General features: G+C 32.7%; 1 pseudogene; it reads left to right on the top strand.

Moving 5' to 3' along the window:
- Positions 1–521: 521 nt before the first annotated feature.
- Positions 522–7,868, top strand: part of LOC103253580 — a 27,920-nt pseudogene continuing 20,573 nt past the window's right edge.

The raw sequence follows: 7,868 nt of genomic DNA, 5'->3' as shown, positions 1-7,868 counted from the left end.
GGGCTCCGAGCCTCCCGTCCGACTGCGGGGAGGCAAACGCCTCTCCGGCTTCTGAACCCCTCAGCGACTCGGAGGGGTGCCCTGTGGTTTTGCCTTTCGCCTCGTAAATTACTGGACGTCCCGGACTGAAAACGCACGTTCGGTTCCGAAAGACCCTCAGCCAGAAACACGGGGAAGCGAAGGGCCAGGGTGCGCAGAACACCGCGGAGGGGTCGTGTCTCGAAAGTCGAACACTGTGTGGCTCATCAGCGGTGCCTCAAAAGAATAAAACCTCTCCCAGATCTGAGAGAGACTTGCTAAATTAGGGTTCCAGTGAAATGCTTTGCCATTTGCTACAGAAACTGCGCGAGCTTCAGGTGTTAGGATGTGGCTTTGGAATTTTCTGGGCTGTCTTTAATCCTCAAAGACATTAAATAACAGCGTGGTAACACAGCCGGCAAGCGAGCAAAGGTTATCCGTGCCACCACAGCACCTGCAAAAGCACAAGTGGCACTCACATATCTTGCTTCCTAAGTTCTAAAATGGCTTCTGAACCCTCCAGAGATACCAGCACCTACGAGGTAGGGGACCGGGGACCAGAGGAGAATTTGCATATTTTAAAAAAACTTACAGATATTATTACACTTCAATTATTTCACCAAATTTCTTTCCCCCAAGCCCTAACCTCAGCCATCAAGGAAGAATTTTAGTGTAGGCCTATTCAATAATTCTATATACAGCCTTTCTCTCTTCCCTCACATCTCCCCCTCCCCCCAAATAAAAACAAAACATAAAACAACCAGCCAAAAACACCAACTCTTTTGGGGAGGAAGTTAAAAAACCGCCTACTCTTATCCAACTACACCTATTTCTTTTGGGCACTAAGAAGAAATCCTACACAATCAATACTATGAAAGAAGTAATTTATCAGGACCTCAAACGCTTTTAATTGGTATAATTAAAGAGACATTGTCTTTTTTTTTTTAAGAAAGCAGGATTTATTAAGAAGACAGAAAAGCTCCCACGGTGGGAGGGGACCCGAGGGGATTGTCCGTGATATTGTCTTTTAACACGAAAATAATAGAACAGTTTCTGAAATTGCATGAAAAGCTCAAAAACCTTCCTGGACATTTTTGGAGACAGAGGTATCTGCTCTTTAAATTTTATCAGTGCAGTTACTTAGAAAAAAACTGATACTTTATCTTAACCATATAAAGCAGTATCATGCTGACCAATTTTATTTTCATTTTATGGCTTAGATTTTCAAATCAGTTGTATGAATGTGAAAGTTCACATATAAAGGAAAAGAGCCAACATCTTTTAATATTGCAATTTTAATTTAGAAATGCAGCCAACTTATTTATCACAACCACATAAAAATACATCTACTCCCCTGTTTCTTCTCAGTGTACAGTTTGCACAACTTGCTAGTAAAGAAGTCTACCCTGAGTTTAAAATTCATGGTCTGGAAACATGATTTTCTTAAAAAAAAAAAGTACTGGTTTTTAGGAATAATTATTCTATAATTTGGTTATTCTGTGCTTAACTAATATAACAGTATATTCTTCTTTTACATTTTGAAACCATTGTACATTTTGGGAATTCTTGTTTCATAGTTTTGTCCTTCAGATATTTTTTATTAAAAAGTGCCTGTCCTCAATGGTACAACAGCAGTCTTGTGCCCATTCTACTCATTCAAACACTTCAGACCAAACCTATACAGGCATTTAAAAGTGAACATGTATTTCTTCTTTTGTCAAAATTTGGAGCAGATATGAATGGATATTAACATTTGAAAGGCCTAGAATAATTACTTTGCAAATCAGTAATAATATAGTGTGGTAATTATTCAAGATGAAATAAAACAGACTCATATAGTACAGAAATACATGGGAATCAAACTATTAAAATCAGCATTTAATAATGAGTAACAGGATAACATTCCTTATCTCAGTATTCACATAGACAATAGTGTGCATTGTAGTATGCTTTTTACCTATGAAAGATAATATTATATAATAACAATTATGAGATATAAAAGTAATTGATCACTCCAAAGTCTCTTTCAAAACAATTAAAAACAGTTGTTTTAAAACATATTTCACTATACATTATGCTATCACCTATAATTCTGACATTCTTCATCTTTTTTTTAACTTTATCTTTTTGCTTCCCTATTTTAGGTGATGAACAAAAATAGCATGCATCCTCGGCCATCTAATTACCTATTCACAAACATTTATTTTAACTTTTAAAGTTGTATTTAATGATGCTAACAGTTCCTCATTAATTCAAATTTCTCATGGGCCTATGAGTGGAAACGCGTTCAAACTGTATTTTATTTAAAATAAAGTGAAAAAAGTGTACATTAGATTATAGCAATTGTGTATTTATGTTTAGAATATCAATTAGTTGAAATGTTTAAAAATTATTCAGTATTTTGACATATGCTAAGATTTCAGCATAAAATCAAGATCTAGAAAATCTTAATTTCTGGTCTTCAGAAAATAATTTTATATATTAAATTTTCCATATTAAACTAAGGCTAATTATTTTAACTGATAAAAAGTTAAAGTGTTAATGCTTATAGAAAAATATGAAGAGAGACTATGATATCAAATCCAAAGCAATTTTTTAAAAACAAATTATTCCTACTGGTAAATTACATACTTTAATTGTAGTATTTATTATTTGGTATTAGTATTAGTATTTTGCACATGGACCAAAGTTTTCTATGTTTATTCATAAGTATATAGTTGGTACTATGCTAGTAACCAAAGTAATGTTTTTTGATCCCATCCTATGTGAGTATCTCTATGTATATGTGTGTATGGTAAGATATTTCTTACTAAAGTTCAATACTGAACATATAAATATGGAGCAAATACTGCTAATTTACTTCATGTTACTATTTTAAGAGGATAAATGATGATCTACCACAGAAATATAAACTGATAATTTTTAAGATCTAGGTGAGATTATTTTCATTAATGATCCTGGAAAAATAAAATTAAAATCTTAGAATTGAAAACACTAATGCAGGTCCTAATTCTACCTAAGTTATTGTTTCAAATGGTTGTTATGGAGCAAAAAAAATTTCTTAATATCTACAATTTGGAAATTTCAAATATTAGAAACAGAATTTGATGATGACAAGAGGAAGAATGAATATTTTAAATGTTTTAGATAGCCTTGCCTGCAGGTTAATTTAATATTAATCACATAATGGGCAATTTTCTGAAGAATCCATAAGCAAGACCAAACAAAACCAGTAAAAGACATTTGCTCAAGAATCCAAAAGCACAACAAACAAGAGCAACAAATTTTTTTGATTACATTAAATTGGTAAATATCAACACATTAATATTTTGGTATGGAAAATTTTTTAGTTTCCTGTGACGTTTTCTATCATTTTAAATTGGATAATGCTTTTGAAACACATAGTAGAAAAAACACACTTTATGGTCATAATGTATACATATGACATTACATTTATAATGTGTTTTACTTACATACAACAGATACATATTTTATCAAAAAATAGCAAGCTCAACATCATGTGAAAGGGTGAATGGATACAGTTGGACATCTGGACTAGACTAAGAGGCTGTTCAACGAGAAGTCAGAGGAGGACCACATGGAAGAGAGCACTGAACTGACTGAATGCTGGCTAATTTGTTCAAGACTAATCAAAATGGCTCTGAGCTAGTATAAATTGCCTGCAGTTGTTTAAATATACCATGTACCTACTGGAAAAGCAAGTAACTCTATACAGATAGTTAAAAGACAGAGTATATATATTTTTTAGCCCAGAGGGACTTCACAGATGTCATAGGAAAAATATTAATGTGACAATATAATAGAGAAATATACATAACATCAGCTGAAGATCAATTATTGCTTTCCATTTCCCTTGAAATAACATATTTATCATATTTTAAAGATTTAAAAGGCATATTTCTTCAAATATATGACTATATTTATAAACAATAATACATATTAACTTATTAATTTCTAATTTTTAAAATTCCCACAAAACATACTCCAAAATACTTGTTAGTTCATCAAATTTTATTGAAAGATCTTACACCATATCCTAAGATTAGCAAATAGAGTTTTTGGCTTACCAATATAAAATAATTTCAAAGATCAGTGCTTTCTAAGGAAAATATTCTGTTTTGAATTACCAGGAAAAAGACCTGGGAGTTTTTAGTATTACTTTTTTGTCTTCTACAAACAAAGAGTTTGTATTTAGGATTAATTTATCATTTCAACAATAAAGTAATATTTACATCATTGTTTTGAGGTTTAAATATAGAATTTAAACAATAAAACAATGTATGGCCATTGTGAGGTTTCTGTACTCAGCAACAGAACATACTGAAAAGAAGCCAGATCAAGCCATTAGACACAGGATTCAAGCTATAGAACAATTATATTAAATCAAGGAACAGAAAAAAATTGTCTCACACAAAAATATTTTATTATTTTGGGGGAAAGTAGTGGTGAAAAAATATTTAAATATCTTCTCATTAGATTAAAAGATTACTGGTCTCTTAATCAGCATTGAAGGAGGAAATAAAATCCAGAATATTTAGGAAAGGAATATGCACATCCTAAAAACAAGTAGTCTCTGTTTAGGATGTGTGATAGTAATTCATCTGAGAAAATTCTCTGAATATGTTTTAATGTAGTTATGAATATGTTAGCATATAAAAATCCTCAATAAAGCCTTGAATTATATTGAATTTTAAAAATAATTTGTAGGCTATTAAGTCATACTTATACACAGAAAATAGGAAGTACTTTTCTTTTTTGGTATTTCTTAATTTATTCACCTGTTTCATTCAGCTTACATTTCAGGGAGAGAAAAAAAGCACGTAAGCAAGTTAATAAATCAGTATTTATTTTGTACCTGTATTACCTACATTAATATTCATAACCCCTTCGTGGATTATGCTTTATTATCCCATTTTACAAATCAAGAGACTCAGATTTGATAATGCTAAATTATTTGCTATGGTCCCAAGCGGTAATTTATAGCATAATGATACAAAATGGTGTCTTCTTCTACAGCACTATGGCCTGATGGAAAGATCTTTCAGGAAAATTAGCACAAATCGGCCAATTAGGTGTACAATCTTGGCACTAATTACATCTGAGTCTTCCACATCTGTATAATGAGGGTAATAATATCTGATTTGCCATGTTTTTATCAATAATAAATGAAATGTGTGCAAAGTACCTAGTACTCAGTAAGCCTTAAATACATGAAAGCTATTATGAGAATACATGGTAATGGGAAAATCCATTCTTTAAGTTCTCAAGAAACTTAAAAACTAGGTGGGTATTAAAGTTTACATATGGCATGCTACAGCAACTGGAAAGCAAGCAAGGTACAAGCAAGCACACGATAGTGTGTAATGTAGATTGCTCCCAAAAGCAACTTTATTAGGGAAAATCTATTAGGTTAATGGTATAGATGTAAATATCCTACAGTGGAAAACTTTCCTTTACTGATGGAAAAAGGAAAAGCTACCTCAAAATAATTGTTTTGCTAGCATATAACCTCTGAGGATGTCTATATCTAACAAATATATCATGTGAACAATGGAAAATGACTGCATAGATGGAAATATATTATAAAAACCATACACAAGCAAGTATTTTGAAAGATACCTTTCATTATTTTGGAATAAGTGAATGTGATACTCTGATTCACATAGGAATAGAAAGATAGCAAGGGGTTTTATAATCATTACAAAATGGGATCCATAATACATAGTCAGTATAGGATGGTAAATGTCCTTACAGTCAAAGTTTATTTCTAACTCTGTATCTCACTTTGAAGCAGGCGCTTGACCTTTCTGACCTTTACTTTCTGCATTTGTAAAATGGGTATAATAATATTTATAGGGTTGTAATAAATACAAGTAATATTTTTTAATAGGTCACTTCGAACTCTAATATAGGAAACTTGAAAGGACATAAAGCAAAAGGTTTCCTGAGACTTAGATTTAATTATATTAGTCAGAAAGAAAAGAAAATCTCTCCAAGGTGACCATAACCCTGAGTAATGCAGACATTTGCAAATTAAAGATAAAAACTTCAAATTAAGACTGAAGTTATCACTACAAGGAACTTTACATACCTATACATCTGATCAATATACAAGTATATTCAGTTTAATAATCACACTTATTAAATACTTGTTATATGTGAGGTATTGTTCAAACAATATGCTGAGAATACAAAGGTGAATAAGACACCATCTCAACCTTCAAGGAACTAGCAATTTTGTGAGAAACAAAATGCCATGTACAAAGTATGATAGAATATTAGACATAATTAAGGCACAGAAGAAATAATAAATTTTATTTGGGAAGTAATAAGTATCCAAGATAAACCAAACTCCATTTTCAGAAAGTTATTCTTAATTAATCAAGTAGGCATTCATTTCCAACAAAATGAAGACTAAATATCCTTTAAAAATCTTTCCAGAACAGGCCAGGCATGGTGACTCACACCTGTAATCCCAGCACTTTGGGAGGCTTAGGCAGGCGAATTGCTTGAGCCCAGGAGTTTGAGACCAGTCAACATGGTGAGACATCCTCTGTCTTAAAAAAAAAAAAAAAAATCCCAGAACAAAACAAATAAATTGTTGCATAAAATATTTTTAAAACACATTTTGGTATGTAGAGTTTCATTAGTAAGAAAACAAGAAAATTCTACAGAGACTAGAAATGAGGGAAACTGAGTCCTGATGCCATCTGCTCTGATGCTTGGTGTATTCGTTTCCTAGGGCTTCCATTAAAAAGTACCACAAACCTGGCCAGGCACAGTGTACTCTAGCCTGGACAGCAGCGTAAGATCTCGACTCAAAAAAAAAGGAAGTACCACAAACTGGATGCCTTAAACAACATAAATTTATTGTCTCACAGTTCTAGATCCTGGAAGTCTGAAATCAAAGTGTCTATAGAGTTTATTCTTTCTGAGAGCTGTGGGGGAATCTGTTCTATTTCTTTCTTCTAGAATTGCATAGCCTCGGGCATTTCATGACTTGTTGATGGTGTTCCCCTGTATCTTCACATTGTCTTTCCTTTATGTGTATCTTCCTCTGTGTCCAAATTTCCCCTCTTTATAAGGACACCAGTCGTATTGGATTAGGCCTCACCAAGATAACCTCATCTTAACTTGATCATCTACAAAGACCTTATTTCCAAATAAGGTCACATTCACAGGTACTGGAGGTTAGGATTTCAACATCTTTTGGAGGGGCACAATTCAATTCATAACACCTGGTAAACTATAGATTTAATTTTAAAGGAGCTCAGGGAAACAAGCCAAATCTTAGGGAAACTGCAAGGTGGGAAAACTAATAGACATTCCCTTTATAAAGTTAGCATCTCAAAGGGTAATACCCCCAGGAAAAAGTTAATTAAATGTCTGTTCAAATTTTTTGCTCATCTTTTATAGTTTTTTGTTTTGTTTTATTGCCTTATTATTGACTTTTGGGGGTCCTTCGTATATACTGGATACAAGCCTTATATGTGTTTTGTAGATATAGTCTCCAAGTCTGTGGCTTATCTTTTCACTATTTTTGTGTCTTCTTTTTTTTTTTAGACAGGATCTCACTATGTTGCTCAGCAGACTGGTCTCAAACTACTGGGCTCAAGCAATCTTCCTACCTCAGCCTCCTGAGTAGCTGGGATTAAGGTGCATACCACTGTGCCCAGCTTGTGTCTTTTGAAGATACGTTTTTAATTTAATGAAGCTAGAAATAGCTGTATAAACTGATATGGAGTGATGAATGGATATGATTTCTCAAAATATGATTTTTTCATACAAAGGAATATTTTCTTTTCTTCTTTCTTTCTTTCTTTCTTTTT

This window comes from Carlito syrichta, unplaced genomic scaffold (genome assembly GCF_000164805.1).
Source record: "Carlito syrichta isolate Samal-C Ts95f unplaced genomic scaffold, Tarsius_syrichta-2.0.1 Scaffold238709, whole genome shotgun sequence".
Classification (NCBI taxonomy): Eukaryota; Metazoa; Chordata; class Mammalia; order Primates; family Tarsiidae; genus Carlito; species Carlito syrichta.
This window is presented reverse-complemented; position numbering and strand designations above follow the sequence as displayed.